This window comes from Diabrotica undecimpunctata, chromosome 6 (assembly GCF_040954645.1).
Source record: "Diabrotica undecimpunctata isolate CICGRU chromosome 6, icDiaUnde3, whole genome shotgun sequence".
Taxonomy (NCBI): domain Eukaryota; kingdom Metazoa; phylum Arthropoda; class Insecta; order Coleoptera; family Chrysomelidae; genus Diabrotica; species Diabrotica undecimpunctata.
The window spans coordinates 136,532,416-136,550,528 of record NC_092808.1 but is presented as its reverse complement, the minus strand read 5'-3'; the positions used below and the strand labels follow the sequence as shown (position 1 = coordinate 136,550,528).

Genomic DNA, 18,113 nt, shown 5'->3' with positions numbered 1-18,113 from the left:
GTAACAACACCCAAAGAACTTAAAAAAGAAATCTTAAGACTAAATCAAAAAGTCACCAGGAATTGACCTAAGAACACCAAAAATGCTAAAAGAATTACCAAAAAAGGGTATAGTAATTCTTATATATAATTTAACGCAATATTAAGATGTAATTATTGGCCTAACAATCTAAAAATTGCAGAAATACTTGTATTCCCAAAACCAGGAAAGGATCCAAGTGAAGTCTCATCCTATCGACCGTACCAATGCCACCGAATAATCCATAAAATCAATTCCGCATTAGAAGAAAAGGAATATTTCCCAATGATATCACTAGATGTACGTCAAGCTTTTGATAAGGTTTGGCATAAAGGACTTCTTTATAAAATTAAACAAATATTACCACTATTCTTTCGAATACTTACATCATACTTGGAAAACTGACAGTTTAGAACTAAAGTAAATGGAGAAATATCCAAAACGCATCACATTATGGCGGGAATTCTACAGGGCAGCGTATTGGGACCTTTATTATATATATATTATATACGTCTGATCTACCAACTTCACATAACGTAACAATTGGCACATTTGCGGATGACACAGTAGCCCTTTCAAGTCACAAACACATTAACATAGCTACACAACAACTCCAAGACTATTTGTATGAGCTTGAAAACTGGCTAAAACAATGGAAAATAAAAATAAAAGAAAACAAGTCAACTTTCACTTTACGACGAGAAACACCACCACCAATATATATCAACAATGAGTAAATACCCAGGACTAAAACAACCAAATACCTAGAGCTACACCTGGACCAAACTCTGTGTTGGAAAAAACACATCACCAAAAAAAGAAAACAAATACAACTAAGACAAAAAGAAATCAATTGGTTAATTGGAAAAAAGCTGTCAATAAATAATAAAATTCTAATTTATAAAACAGTTATCAAACCAATATGGACATATGGCATAGAGCTATGGGGCTGTAGTAGTAAATCTAATATTGCTATTATGGAAAGATGCCAATCAAAAATCTTAAGAGCAATTGTTGATGCACACTGGTACGTAACCAACCAAAGAATCTATGAGGATCTCAATATCCCAACAGTGAAAGAAGTATACCAGCAAAATAAATTACAATACATCCATTAATTTCCGCAATACCTCAACATCGAGCTATCAGAAAACTAAAGCGACGTTGGCCAACAGACCAGTAACATGGACCCGTGATTCTCTCATTGGAGGGGAACACATCACGCCAGAACCAAGGGACAGGACATAAACTCATCACATTAACTTATAGAATACATTGTTTTATTCTGATTGTTAATTTATTAGTTATAATAAAAAAATATACGCAAGTTGTTGTCTGTAAAATCAGAATTCTTGTGAGCGATGTTCCGAATAGACTTCCTTACTTACTCTCACGGACAGCGGACATATTTTCATCAGGTTTTATATTCCGTTAACATACGGGGGTTCGTTGATTGTTTACTCAACCAATAGTCTTAACTTTATTCACCACACTGCGAATAGGTAGGACAATTATAGCTACCGTGTAATGGGCGAAGCGCGCGAAATATTGCATGAATAGAAAATTATGTTAATAAATAATTTTTATAATTTTCACCTGTTTTTCTACGCTATATCTCTCCATGGCAATTTGCCTAAATACAGACTAAATAAATAACAGTTTTAGCCTCAATAACAATACCGCTATCAACTCTTAAATTCCTATGGAAAAAAATATAGATTTATTACCAAAAATAAAGAAAAAGACGGATTCTAGTGGTGTTCATGGAACATCATAAAAATTAAAAATCAATACACTAGTCAAATAGACTAATGTTGGAATATTCATGATGGCAACAATAATTTCCAAGACGTAAAACAAAGTTTCCCTTTCACAAACTATTTTAGCAACAAACGTACTTACTACCTATTTAATAAAAATAAAACATTTCTTACCATATAGCCGCGTAATCTGAAAAAATAAAAAGTATTATTTAAAACTAAAATAAAATAATTTATATAAATATTATAATTTTTGCTAAACCCTCTTTTGTGAAAACTGATTTAGAACAAAACTGAATTTTAAATACAGGATAAAATTCAGCATTTCCGTATTTCAGTAAGTTTCTACATATTGTAAAGCTGTACTATATTTAAAATATAACTTTTATGATCTAATCCAGTGGTGAACATAATACATTTTAGAACTATTCATACAGATTATGTGGAAGCATTATATTATATGTTATTTTGGTATTAGAGACCGGAACTTTACATCCCACATCCCACTCAAACTAAAAATAGTGTCGACAAATGATATTAAAATATATATTTTCAAATACAAAGTTTGAAAACTGTTTTCAAATAAATACCACACATTCGTGTTTGCTTCTTCTTGCTGCTTTAGTTATAGGCCCATGCCTGTTTTACCTTGGTTTTAAGCCTGAATTAATGTTGTCGGTCAATAAACAGTAAATAAAAGATTTAAAAACTACATAAAATCAGTCAAAACTTATTCAGGTGCCGATACTCCAGTTTTAGCAGGTTATTTTTTGGTCTTTCTTATTTAGAACTAAGAAGTTTAGCTTTCCAATATGCAGAAATTAATAAAATTCCAAACAACTTTCATAAACAAAACTGTTTAGCTGGTAAAGACTGGTTGTACCTATTTTTAAAAAGGCATCCCCAGCTGACATTGAGAACTCCAGAAAACACATCAGCAGCTAGGGCTTCTGGCTTTAATAAAGTTTCTGTCGACACATTTTTTGCTCTATTGGCTGAGCTTCAAGATAAATATGCTTTTTCTGCCAGCAGAACCTACAATTGTGATGAAACTGGTATAACTACTGTCCCAAATAAGCCAACAAAAATTATATCCGTAAAGGGTAAAAAGAAGGTGGGAAACTTGACGTCTGGTGAAAGGGGCACTCTAATTACAGCCGAAATTTATGTTAGTGCTTCAGGTCAAAAATTTGGCTTTAATTGAAACAGCAAGACAACACCATGTTCATATTTTAGTAATTCCTCCACATACGTCACACAAGCTCCAGCCACTTGACGTAAGTTTCATGTATCCTTTAAGCAATTATTATACTCAAGAGGTTAGAAACTGGCAGAGAAACAAATCGAATAAACTTATTCAATTACAAGATTTAGGTCAAATATTTGGTAAAGCGTATGCAAGGGCAGCCACACTCTCAAATGCTGAAAATAGTTTTAAGTCAGCAGGTATTGTCCCATACGATAATACCAAATTTTCAGACATAGATTTTGCACTGTCACAAATAACAGAACAAGAAAATAGTTTTGAAAAAACCCTAGATTATTTTCCAGCAATAGCTTCTATTCAACCTGAGCCAATGAGTTCTGAACTTTTGGCTTCTCATGATTCAAACAATCAAGTAACTAAAGAAACAGTTGAACCTAATATTGAAACATCAGCAGGTAACAATAATCAAAACGACCAGACACCTCCGACCAAGAGTGATTTATCAATTTCTTGTAGTTTATTTTATAATGTAAAGAACACTTCCGACAGCTCACACACATCTCATTTAAAAGAATTACGATCTCCAAATGATATTCTTCCATTACCAAAAGCAACATCAAAACTGACAAAAAAGGGTGGAAAACGTAATGGTAAAATTGCTATTATAACAGTTTCCCCGTATTTGTTAGAGCTAAAGCAGAGTTTCGGAAAACCAAATACAAAAACCGTAAAAATGTTAAACGAAATTTGTGCCAAGAAAATATCAAAAGTAAAACTAAAAAAATGAAGTCCCGAAAAACATCGATGGAATCTGAAAGCTCTTCCGAAGAGTCCACGAATATATGCCAGGATTGTGATTCAAAAGAACTTATTTCACTAGATGATGAACTCGAAACAACAGAGTTACTTCGTCGAAAAGATAAGAAATTTACTTTAATACAGAAGAATATTGAAAAAGATGATTATGTCGTGGTAAATTTTAACAGAGATAAGAAAGGGAACAGCCATGAAATTTGTTGGAAAAATTAAAGGGCAGTGGTTAGAAAACATTTACGAGGAAGAAGCATATGACATAACTTACCTGAGAAACTACAGAAACCACCAGGACTCATTTGTGTTTCCAGATATACCTGACGACAGTGTTATTTTAAAAAGTGAAATTGTCGGCGTTCTCATCAATTTTTCTGCACTTTGCCATAAAATAATTAAATTTTTATAAATGTTTTTATTATTTTTAAATTATCATTTGCAACAAATATTAGAATAGGTACTTTTGTGTTATTTTTCCTAATTAAATATTCATTTTAAAGACTTTTTATATATGCTAGTTATATCTCACATTACCCCACCAACTATTTCACTTTACCCAACCGTGTGGGACAAAGTGAAAAAAAGACAATGCCTGACAAGCCCTCGCATAACAAAAAATTTACTGACTTAATTTAATTTATATTTCGAGATAATGATCATAAAAGTTGCGGTTATAAGATATGTTTTTTACAAAATCTTATTTCGAAAAATGTAAAATTTATTTAATTTCAAAGTTTAGCTATTCCACTTTACCCTACTCCCCCCTACTCTACAATCACAGTCAGGCTAAAGAGAGTCTGTAAAAATACGTCAAGAAATTTCAAAAAGGATTAAAATAGCAAAAGACCGATGGGTTCAAGAATCGTGTTTAAAAATTAAGAAACTGGAGCAACGACACGACAGCTTCCATTTGTATAAAAACTTTAAAAGGTTAACAGGCAAAAGCAGAATTTAGAGGCAGAATATATTACAAGACTCTGGTAGTAGAATTTTAATTGATAATAGAGAGCTCTGTACCGAATAAGAAAAATACATAATAGAATTATTAAACCAAGAAATAACATATAAATGAGATATTGGTCCACCAATTCTAATCTTAGAAGTTCAGAAGACCATCGACCAAACGAAACAAAGAAATGCTTCTGGTCCTGATGAAATACCTTCAGAATTTTTACAACTATTAGATGATGAGAGTATTGCAATTATCACCTACTTCTTTAATAGGATATAAGAATTAAATGTAAGCAAAAACATTTGAGGTTATGTAAAACAAATACGGTAATATTTTGTTTATCCTTACAAATAATCCAGCAACAAGATTTGAAAACGAATAAACTACATATGCTTACATCATATAATTTCAAATTGACCAAAAAACTGCTAATTCCGTAGAAAAACTTAATAATGGCTGTCACTAATCGTTTCTAGAACGCCTTATTCTCAACTGTCGTTACAAGCTATTTACGGCATTATCGCGCCTAACAAAACAACATAAGCAAGCTATGGGTTCCTAGTGTGCCCATCGAGCAAAAAGACAAAAGAGGGAATCTAATCGTTATGAAAAGGAGACCAAAAAAGTGGCCTCTGATGGCGGACATATCCGGAAATGCGAATGCGCCAAATTTAAATTTCATGACACTTCACAATAATCATACAGTGGTGGAGAGGTTCTAATGTATCTATTTATTTGTTATATTACATAATATTAATACATAATACACTTAAAATACTTTTTTTAACACTAGAATACAATAAAGTTTTAATTAAATAATAACAATAATAGTCTAAAATGTGAAACAATTGTTAAAAAACTTCAAATACAAATAATCTTTCATGTGACAGTTGGGACAAACAATAACATCAGCAATAACATAACTCAACTAAATTTGATTTCTTAAACAAAGAAAGAGTCTCTCTTTCCTTGTTTAATGTGGCCTCTCAAGATGGCACTTCCTGTCTAACAATATTTTTGCCCCCACTACCTTTACATTCCCTCTTTTGTCTTTTTACTCGATGAGTGTGCCACAGTAAAACTATTTGAGCGTCTCCATAGTGCCGACCGTTATAATAATTCTGAAAGTTAAATACGCACAAGTAACGCCGGTGATCCTAATGGTACAATTGTAATCTGTTAGTTAGGATCGCCGGTGATCCTTATGGCAGCCAATGTGTTAAAAGGCCGTTGGGATAATAAAAGCACTCTATTTGTGAACTTTCTATACGTGGAATGTTCGTAACCTGTATATGGCAGGAAAGACAGTTAAAAATATCAACGAACTAATTGTTAATAAAGAGTTTACTGTTAACCATTATTTTTATTGAAATCCACGAAATAAAAATGGGACAATAGCTTTGTTAGCTCTTCTTAATTTACATTTTGTTATTATATCATATACACGGTTCACAATTTGTTGATAGCTCACTACAAGTTTAACCCTAATTAGAAAACTGAAATACAGAGAGGATAGGTAATACGATATAATAGTAAAAACCAACCTAAAACTGACGGTTTAAGATGTTTTCGACTAACCCACCTTATATCTGAAGGAATACAATACCTTATAATCCTATTACGGGGTACATGAATGGTTAGAGATGAACGACCAGTGTCGTAGAGTATATGATTGAAACATTTATTTGAACTAAATAAATATATTTTTTAAATTGTACTTATGTAAATTGTATTTTTTAATAAAACTTATTTATTTTATTCAAAAATAAAAAGTTTCTTGCCATTTGTAAAAGATACATTTATTTAATTAAGGAAAAAGGCGCCAAATGTCGCCTGGCAAAATTTCCAATGTGTTTTAAATGTATCCATTATTTTCGAATCCGGAGAAAACTAATAAATATTTTTGAAAAATTTAAACGCAGAATGAAAGATTACATTATTACTCAGGGCAGAAAGTCCATGAAAACTTCTACAATGTTTATTTTATTATGTTATGTAACAGGGGTGAAAATAAAAGAGAAAATATAGTATAATTTTTAATTGAAAATATTGCATGCAAAAGAAACTTTTTATTTATTCTAAACAATATTTCATTCTGCCTTTAAATTTTTCAAAAATGCTTTTTAGTTTTCTCAGGATTTGAAAAAAAATAGATACATTTAAAACACATTAAAGATTTTGACAGGCGACATTTTGCGCCTTTCCCCTTTAATACCTTACGATTACAACTACTATTACTTACCTTATATAATTACGATTAGAAAACTATTCAAATTTAAAATAAATAGGATCAACTTCGGAATCCGAGTCGTCTTGAGGGTTAATAATTAGGTTAATAATCTCTACGGTCGCATCAATTATGTTATCAAGATCCCACATTTTTTGTTCTTCTTCTATTACATGTCTTACTGCATCTTTCCAGTTTTGTTTTGTAATATGTTATAAAGACTCGTATAACAATTCACGTACAGCTTGTATTTTATATGACGTATTTTTTTTAGCCACATAACTTTTCATTTGTGCCCAAATGAGTTCAATTGGATTTATTTCGCAGTGGTAGGGTGGAAGTCTAAAGACTGTGATGTTTCGCCTTTCCGCCATTTTGTCAACTACGTATTTCTTGAACTTAGATTTGTGTTGCCGGGCAATTTTTAAAAGTTCTGCTTTTACCATTCCATCTTCGTAAAGCAGATACTTATTTCGCAGCCAGTCAAGAATATCCTGTTTCTTCCACGCATTCGTTAGAAGTCTTTCTACTTGTCGTGAATGATAAGGTGCATTATCTAATACTATAATTGAATTTAGTGGTATGTGTTCAATCATTTGCTCAAAATACTCTTCAAAAACATCAGCTGTCATCTCCTCGTGATAGTCTTTTGTGCTTTTGGAATGAAATTCCAACAAACCATGCTTAACAAATCCTTTTTCACTGCCATTGTGAGAAATTATTAATCTACTGCCTTTACCAGAAGGTGGGGAGATACCAGTAGACCAACCTTCCATAAAGGCTTGCCTAGAGCTTAATATATTTTTATCTGACCAAATTTTTTTTAGAGTATGACCTGAGTTTACCCACGTTTCATCCTGGTAGAAGATGGGCCTTTCTTCAGCCCGGAATTTTCGTATGAATCTTAGATAATTTCTTCTCCAACATCATCTTCTCCTCCCGGTCAATCAAAAGTGATTTTCAGTCTGATTTCTCCCACCGGAAATTTAATTCTTTTAAAACTTGCCACAATTTAGTTTGTCCGATATGAGGCAAATCCAGGTCGTCTCTAACTTCTTGTAAAATTTTGTTTAGGTTTGGTATTTCTTTTTTGAAAAAAAATCCATGAATTTTCCTTCGAATACCATTTTTGGCAAATTCATCAATTTCAATAAACTTTTTCCCTCTCTTTAAGTTTTCGTTTGTGTTTGGGTTAGCTATACCGTGTTTTTTTCTTTCTGATAGGAACCTATATAAAGTTGACTCTCCTACGCCAGTCATGTTGGCACAACTTTCGACTATGTTGCGAACAGTGTTTGTGGGATTCTGAGAAACCAGAGCATCGTGAACATTCAGGACAATAGTCTTCTCTCTTGGTGAATAGACAGACTTACTGACTGTACGCAACAGTACCGGTGTAAAACTTGATGATGAAGCCATCACAAACAATCCAACAAAACGAGCACGAGCGAAAGGTACATATATGTTCGTAGGTATATGGAATAAAAAATCACTCTCACTGCATATAATTCGCAAAAGAAATATTCGAGACGCTAATTACTGCCGTAGACGCGGAAACACCGACGAGCCGTAAATTACATGCGATCAAAAACGTACTAAACAAACAAATTGTTTTCGTTCGTAATAACTTCACCCTTTCAAGTTAAGTTTCGAATATAATTATATTATTAAAAATCTGGGGAATTCCATCTTAATTATCTTGCAACGAATAGTACCTTCGGATATGAATTCCAGGTTTTCTAGTAAAGTGATTAAACGAGAAGATTAGTATTGAAATATCCAAAGAGATAAGGTATTCTTATTTTTATTAATATAATATAATATAATAAATAATATTAGTATTAAAATATTATCAATATTATATATAACAGTATTAAAACATTATATTATTATTTAATGAATAAACACCTTAGAAACGCCTATGATTTACGACCGTTTTATGAGTTTGAGGCATATTTCGTGCTCTCAACAATTTGTGAACAGAGAATAGTTTTTAATATCATTTTACAGACTACTTGTATAGAAAATAAGTTAATAGACATTTCCATGTAATATATAATTTAAATAAGAAAAAATTCCAGATAATACTTCAATATATATTAATTTAGCTTTATTTTGTGTTTTGTCATTTAATGTTTTTAGAATCATTAAAAATCCAAAAGGGGTTATACAGGTTAGAAAAGTTTAGATGCGTTTGGAATTAAAACCCAATTCCACAAAATGTTTAGAGAAAATATAAAACTATTTATTTTAAATACATTTGCTGGTAACCAGTATATTATCGGATGCTGCTAGTGTTAAATAAGAAATTGAATATTAAAGAGAAATGGGATGCATTTTATAGCAAATTTATTCATAAAAATTTATCCTTCATCTTCCTGACATTTATTGCGCAGTTTAAATTTTCAGTTTAGCTAGATTGAATATTCCAGTTACAGACTTAATTTAAAAAATTTAATATCTACTGAATTATAACTGTGACTTTGTAATTAAAACCTACGTTATTAAAATCTGATTTAGCTGCAAACTTATACAAAGTATGAAGAAAATAAAGGCCATTTTTATTCTAAAAGTTTTCTCAGTTCTCCTGTATATTGATTTTATATTTAGCATAAAGAATATTATATATATATATATATATATATATATATATATACGAACGACCGTGGCGACACTCCTTTAAACTTCTTACTAGAGAAAAACATATTCCTAATGAACAGTTACTACTACAAGAAACCTCACCGCAGATGGACGTGGAAAAGCCCAGATGGGAAGACGACAAATGAGATTGTTTACTTTATCACTGATAAAAGATACATATTTGCAGATGTGACAGTGCTAAATAAATTTGCGAAATCAAGCGACCATCGTATGGTGAGAGCCACCATTGTGTTAAATACCAACTATGAACGACACAATATGATAAAAAAGAAGCAATTAAACATATGGACACATCCAAACAACGAACAAAATTTTAAAGATCATATCGGTAAATTCCTTCAAGAAAAATCATCAACAAATGATATTAAATCATCCTAAATGACATAATAATAGAAGCAATAACAGAAGCTCAAAATAAATGCTGCCCAAAAAGCGTGAAGGAAGAAAAAATTAGTCTGGAAACACAGAAAAAAATGGAACAAAGAAGAATACTGAGAAGAGACGAAAACTCTAGTAACGACGATATAAATAAAATGAACAAGGAAGTATCAAGAGAAATCAGAAAAGACCTAAGAAAATACAAAGATGAGAAAATCATCAAAACTATTGAGGAGAATAAGAGTATGAAAATAATGAGACGCAAACTCACAAATGGAAATAAACAAATAGTCAAACTCAAGCATAGAAATGGCAACATCACATCAAACAGAGAACATTTGTTACAAATTGTGGAATCATTCTATGAGACATTATATAGCAACCAATCGACTCTAGATATAGTTGAATATCAGCAGAGGAAGGTTCAAAATCAGGGTTCCGAAGATATCCCAGAAATCTCCTTGGACGAAATTTACAAGGCTCTAAAAAAGATGAAGAATAACAACACACCGGGGGAGGACGGTGTCGTCACGGAAGCGATAAAGATAGGAGGCTCAGTACTGATAACCAAAATTCAAAAGCTCTTTAATCTATGCCTATGGAATCAAAATATCCCAACAAAGTGGAATAATTCAATAACTGTACTCTTACACGAGAAGGGAGATATAGCAGACCTGGAAAGATACAGATAAATCAGTCTCCTTAACCATCTTTATAAATTATACACCCCAATAATAACGAACAGATTAGAGACAAAGCTGGATTTTTACCAACCTCGGGAACAAGCCGGTTTCCGCCCTAATTACGGCACAAACGATCACCTGCAGTGCCTAAAAACCCTGGTAGAAAAAACTAACGAATATAACCGTCCCTTGGCATTGATATTTGTAGACTTTAAAAAGGCGTTTGATACAGTGGAATTACCGTCCATCTTAAGGGCACTACAAGATTGCAGGGTCGACCACAGATATTGTAATATAGTTAAAAATATATATGAAAATGCCACAACAACCATAAGTCTACATTCAGCAACTAATAAAATAAAGATAAAAAGGGGAGTCAGGCAAGGTGATACCATGTCACCAAAGCTGTTCATTACCGTTCTTGAGTATGCATTTAAAAGACTAACATGGCAACAGAAAGGAATATCCATCGATGGAGAAAGATTAAACCATCTACGTTTTGCGGACGATATCGTGCGTCTGTCAGATAATCTGGGAGAGATCAAAGACATGCTCCAAGAACTGAATTACATACTACAAGAAACTGGGCTGGAGATAAATTTCAAGAAAATTAAAATGATGACCAATATGGTTCCCAGCGAAGAGATACAGATCACTAACAACAAGGTAGAATTAATCGATAAGAATGAGAGACATTTTTAAAACAAATACCCCAGTTCACCTGAAAAGGAAGGCATTTAACCAATGCATCTTACCAGTCTTGACCTATGGAGCAGAGACCCTAACTTTAACGAAAGCTACTGCCGAAAAACTGAGGGTAACACAAAGGCGAATGGAGAGATCAATGCTGGGCCTGACCTTGAAAGATCGCGTGAGGAATGAGAAGATACGCCGACGAACTGGCGTAGACGATATTATACTGCGAATCAACAACCAAAAGTGGAGGTGGGCTGGACATGTTGCTAGAATGGAAGACGGAAGATGGACGAAGAGATTATTGGAGTGGAGACCAAGAGCCGACAAGCGAAGTCGAGGCAGACCACCCACCCGATGGACCGACGACCTAAGGAGATTAGAAACAAACTGGATTGCAGCAGCGAGATAGAGAGAACTGGAGACGTTTGGAGGAGGCCTATATCCAACAATGGATGTGAAAATGAGGCTGGATATATATATATATATATATATATATATATATATATATATATAGAGTCCTAAGAGGATATATAGAGAACTCCTAAGAGGAGCATAGAGCTTCAGTGAAAACGTGCCATTGGGTTCTATTTTGCGCTAAGGCCTTCACCTCATTACAAGACTTTCCTTGGCGTCTCATCTCGTCCATGATGAAACTTCCCCGAGTTTGTACTGGGCGACCTCTTTTTCTTCTTCCTTGGGGATTCTGCAGTTTATTGGTAAGGGTTTTTGTCACTTTTCAGGTTTCACATCCGTAGAGGAGAACAGACATGACATTTGACTGGAATATGTGGATCTTTGTCCTTGTAGTATACTCGCCAGATCAACAAACAGGGTTGAGCATGCTGAATGCTTGTTGAGCTTTTCGTATCCTCATACGAATATTGTCCTCTGTACTTCCGTTTTCTGTCATGAAACTTCCAAGATACGTAAAGTTTTCCACATTTTCAATCTGCACGTTGTGGATACTAAATAGCGTGTTGTTTCTTGCATTTACTCTTATGAATTTGGTTTTACTAATATTGATTTTCAAACTTACTTTATTGGCTTCAGTGGAAAGTGTTTTAAATTTGATCAGCCACATTTTGAAACCTTTGTCCTATCAAGCAGATATCGTCGGCGTATTCCAGATCGCTTAGGCGTGTGGATAACCTCCATTGTATCCCTCTTGTGTCGGAGTCTAGTTTGGAGAGAACATAGTCTACTTCTATGTAAAAAAGAAACGGAGAAAGCACGCATCCCTGTCTGACTCAAGTAAGTATGTCAAACTCGTCGCTGTTGATTCCATTGTGTGTCACGCTGCATTTCGCCTCAGTGTACAGTGACTTTATAATGGAAATTATTTTATGCGGGATGTTTCTTAGCTCTAAAATTTTCCATAAAGCAGCATGAGATAAGCTGTCAAAGGCACGCTCGAAGTCAACAAAAACCATGTATAGGGGTGTGTTCCATTCAACCGATTGTTCCATTATTACCCTCACAGTATTAATGTGGTCTATGCAGGAGGATTCTGGTCTAAAGCCTGCTTGACCATCTCGAAATTTAATCTCGTTTGTTAATCTTTTAAGTATGATGGTCGTGAAGATTTTATTTATTGTGGTAAGCAAGGTTATTCCTTTCCAATTTTTGCACATTGTGAGGTTGCCCTCTTTTGGAAGCTTAATAATGTTACCCCTTTTCCAGCTCGCTGGAATGCCGTTTCTTTCCCACACCTCTCGGATTATGGGGAGCAAAATTCAATAGTTAAATGCGGATCAGTTTTAACTCTCTACTTTGTCATTTGTTGTAGTAAGTAATTCGTCTGTCTTGGATCTTAGAATATTTGAACAGTTGGGCCCATTTTTTGTTAGTCGTCTAGTAATTTGGTATAGCTCTCTAGTTTTGTTGGTTGTGCAGCTGTTTCAGCTTGTTTTGCCAGTTCTTCAGCCCACCTTTTGTCTCTTGTTTCATTTGTTTTAACCGCTTTATTTATTGTTTCATATTCTTTTTGTCGGTTCACTTTTTTTCTTTAGTTCTTACTTGCAAAATATCTTTCTTTTGCTGTTTTCTTTCCTCGATAAGATTCCAAGTTTCATCTGACATCCATTTTTTTTGTTTCTCTTTTTACCCAGTTTATCTTCAGCTATTTCTATCAAAACATCTGCCAAATCTTCCCAGCTATTTATTTTACGTTCTCTTCTTTGAGTTGAGTTCCTTCATAAACATGTATCGTCCTGGAGCCGTTTTTAATTTGTCTAGATTGTATGTTGGTCGGTTGGAGTTTCGCGTGATTTTGTTTTTTGCCATCGTGATTTTAATGGTACCGATTACGAGATGATGGTCACTTGCTATGTCTGCTCCTTTTATTACGTACATCAAGAAGAGATGATCTTCATCTTTTTGATATGGCGATGTGGTCTTTTTGATTTTCTCTTATTTGACCTGAGCAGTCCATGTAACCTAGTGGATATTTTTATGTGGGATGATGTTTCCACCAATAACTAAGCTATGATTGGAACAAAAAATTGTAAAACGCTCTCCATTTTCATTCATCTCTCCCAGGCCATGTTTGCCCATTACGGTTTTTAAGTTAATATTGTCTTCTCCAACTTTAGCGTTTATATCGCCCATCACTATTAATATATCGCCTTGGTTTACTTGTTGGGTTGTTTGTTCTAGTTGTTCGTAGAAAATGTCTTTATTTTCGGAGGGAGATGTGTTCGTGGGAGCATAGCACTGAATCACTGTTATTTTGCGGTATCTGGTATAAAATCTGGCAGTCATAATTCTATCATTAATGGGTTTCCATGAAATGAGGCTTTTTTTGGCTTGTTTGCTGAGTAAAGACTATTGTACCTTTTGGTTAATTTATTCGCTTCATTTTTTCTTGTTCTCGTTCTTAGCTGAGAAAGCTAGACAATTTTATTTCCTAAAAAATAGCCTAATGGAAATAAGTATAAAAAATTTTAAATGAAAGTTGTCTTCTTATTAAAAAACTCTTTCATTTATACATAAGAAATTTGTTAAATTATATTTTAATAATGTAGGTTTTAATTACTTGATCAAAGATAAAGTTCATTATATATTAAAAAAAAATTTAATGGTGTCTTTGACTCAAATATTCAAATTAGACAAAATTGAAACTGAGTAATAAATGGCAGTAAGATGATGGATTTATTTTTGTGATTAAATTTTGATAAAACATATCCAACTTCTCTTTAATATTAAATTTGTTACAAAGTTATAATTAAAATATAAAGTTATAAAAAAATACAACAAAACTTTTATTTGGAATCACTTCTTATTATTACAAGTTTAAAACGGTATGAAAAATAAAATGGAAACGATGTACGATGGAATATTAAAAAAATCTTAGACCACTCTTACAATACAAACAAAATTTGAGAGCCAAAGTATTTTTCATCATCATCATCAACCTGTATGCATCCACTGCTGGACATAGGTCTCCCTTAGCTTTTTCTGTCTGTCTCTGTGTTTTGCGGGTTGCATCCAGTTTTTGCTAACGCGCTTCTGGTCATCAGTCCATCTAGTTGGTGGGCGTCCTCTGCTCCGTATTGCTTCTTGCCTTGGTCTCCACTGTAAAATACGTTTTGTCCATCGTATCCTGCCCAATTCCATTTTAACGACGCGATTTTTTCGATAGTGTCTATTGTTATTGTTCCACGACGTACTTCTTCATTTGGGATTCTGTCTCTCAGAGAGACACCCAATATCTGACGCTCCATAGCCATCTGAGTCACGCGAATTTTATGAACTACCTTTTTTGGGATTTTGATTTGTTTTGAGTTATTTTTGGCATTAATTCTGATCACTGGTTGCGATTTTGGGCAGAGGCTGATGTTGCCTTTCGAAAACTTTTGTTTTCTTGAATTATTTTAGTTATTTCTCTTGTATTGTTTTCTCTTATGTCTTTTCGGATTTACCTGTAGATATCTTAATTTAATTTTTTTATTGTTGTGTAGTTAGAGCCATATTCTTCCATCAGCTGTCTTTGTTTACCTATTTGGTATTTTAGCTTAGTTGCTTTGTGGGTCAGAACGGTCGGGCAGCACTCCCTTTCCGTTTCTTTTAGAACTTTCATTATGCCATTATTTGCTTGATCTAGATCTTCTATTTCGTATTTCAAGTCTTGTATATGTTTGGTTAGTGTATCTTCCTAGACCCTACACCAAAAAAAAACAACAATACTAGCAATCTATGCCCCCTCAGAGGATGAGAATGCAACCACAAAAGACGAATTCTTTGCAAAATTAAACGAAGTTATTAATAGAGTTGGAAATAACCGAGAAATATTTTTATTAGGCGATTTTAATGGAAGAACAGGAAACAAGCGCCACAACAATGTAATTGGACCTTATGGAGAAGACGTCGTAAATGATAACGGAGAAAGACTTATCAATCTCTGTGAAAGTAATAGACTCAAAATAACTAACGGATATTACTGTCACAAAAACATACACAAATATACATGGTTTCAACCAACAAGGAATCTTAAGTCTATAATAGATTACGTGATAGTTAAACAAAATTCACAAATACTCATTAGAGATATTAGAGCTATGAGAGGAGCAGTATGCGGATCAGATCACCACATGGTCAGGGCAAAAGTTGTTTTGCCATATAGATTAAAGGACAGTGTCTCATCAAGCCAAGACGAACAACTTTTAGAAAGAATTGATCTTCCTCAATACAATCTGTCCAGTTTAATTCATAAGAGCACCCGCACACTATATAAGACTCGAATGGACTCCAAACTTGACGAAACACTAACAAATACCAAATACATATATGAGAACATAATATCAAGTATTCATCAAACAGCACAGGAGGTCTTAGGAATCAAACAAAATAAAATTAGTAACAAGCTTTGGTGGAATGAAGACGTCGAAAATGCGGTAACAGAAAAGAAAAAATTATACCATAAGTGGTTGAATACAAAAGATGACGTAGACAAAGACCGATACAATGAAATGAAGAAGAAAACTAGAAAGATAGTTATGACCTCCAGAAATGAGATGTGGGATAGAAGGTGCAGAGAGATAGAATCTTATATTGGAGGACGACAATGCACTGAGGCGTGGAAGTTTATAAACTCTGTTAAGAAGCCGACTAACGAGAAAGTGATTCTAAATCCCATAAATCCCGAGGATTGGACACATTATTACAAACATCTATTAAATGAGAACAGAGACGAATTTAAAGAAGATATGAATTCATCAAGAATCGAAATTCTGGGAGAGCATATTACCATAGACATCAACATAGTTCAAAAAGCTATAGCAGGGATGAAGAATGGGAAAGCAAGTGGACCAGAGGGAGTAACTACGGAATTAATAAAGAATGGCTCAGAGAAATTACACAGAATGATCACGGTGATAGTTAACGAATATATTAATGGACATCCAACACCAGATGAATATAAAACAGCATATATGACCCCAATATATAAAAAAGGTGACAGGAGAAATTGTAAAAACTATAGAGGGATATCGGTCACAAGTTCAATGAGTCGACTATACGGTCGAATACTACGGGACCTGATAGAGGAAGATTATCAATCGTCTGAAGACGAAGAACAAGGAGGATTTAGAGCAGGTCGTTCATGTACAGATAACATGTCAGATAACACTTCTGTCTTAAACAAATTATAGAAAAGAAAATTGTGACAAATAGAGAGTTACATATGACTTTTGTAGATCTTGAGAAGGCATATGACACAGTCCCGCTAAATAAACTATGGGAAGTCCTGGGCACATCAAACATACATCAAACATTGGTTAGTGCTCTCAAAGATCTATATTATGGTTCAAACTCCCAAATGAAATTCGGAAACCTCTTAGCTGAAAAATTTGCAGTTACTAAGGGTCTCAGACAAGGATGTTGTATCTCTCCGACTCTATTTAAGATTTATATCTCTGCAGCTCTGAAACAATGGAAAAGGAAAGTCAAAGAAATGGGTATACAATTGAACGATCAGGATTACATATATACTTTACAGTTTGCAGATGATCAGGTGGTGATCTCAAATGACAAAGATGACATGGAATACATGCTTAGAAAACTAATTGAAGAATACCAGAAATGGGGATTAAATATCAATTTAGAAAAGACAAAATACCTCTCAATTGGAGCTGAAGCAGAACAACTCGATATCGATGACAATCAAAAAATAAATCCATGCAACGAATATAAATACCTGGGCGTCATCTTCGACCGTAGTGGAAAAGACGAACGAGAAATAGAACATCGAATTGTACAAGCACGAAGAGCTATAGCATGTTTGAACGGAATTCTATGGAGTAAAGAAATATCAAAGAAAAGAAAATGGAACATATATGAGACAATGGTTAAAACTAGCCTACTTTATGGAGCTGAGACATGGAGAATAACCGAAAAATATAAGAAAAAGGTCGAAGCCACGGAAATGGATGCCATCAGAAGATCGATGAGAATATCAAGAGCCGACAGAATACGGAATGAAGTGATAAAACAACAAATGGATATAGAGGGCACTATAGTTGAGGATATTGAGAGAAAACAGCTCATATGGTATGGGCATGTGAGCCGAATGGGGGACGAAAGATTGCCTAAAAAAACGATGATGTGGCAACCCCCAGAGAAGAGGAAACGAGGAAGACCACCACAGAGCTGGAACCTGGGAGTTAGGAAAGCGATTAGCGCTCGAAATCTGGACGAAAACCTAACTCAAGACAGAATACAGTGG

The 18,113-nt window shown here is 33.8% G+C and overlaps 1 protein-coding gene across 1 annotated transcript in view; it reads right to left on the bottom strand.

The window, feature by feature from the left end:
* NPFR (Neuropeptide F receptor) overlaps nucleotides 1-18,113 on the bottom strand; it is a 355,628-nt gene that overhangs the window by 240,443 nt on the left and 97,072 nt on the right. Inside the window, exon 2 of the mRNA XM_072535514.1 lies at nucleotides 1,953-1,968. The gene's annotated coding sequence lies outside the window, so the exon portion shown is untranslated. The remainder of the gene's footprint in view (nucleotides 1-1,952; nucleotides 1,969-18,113) is intronic.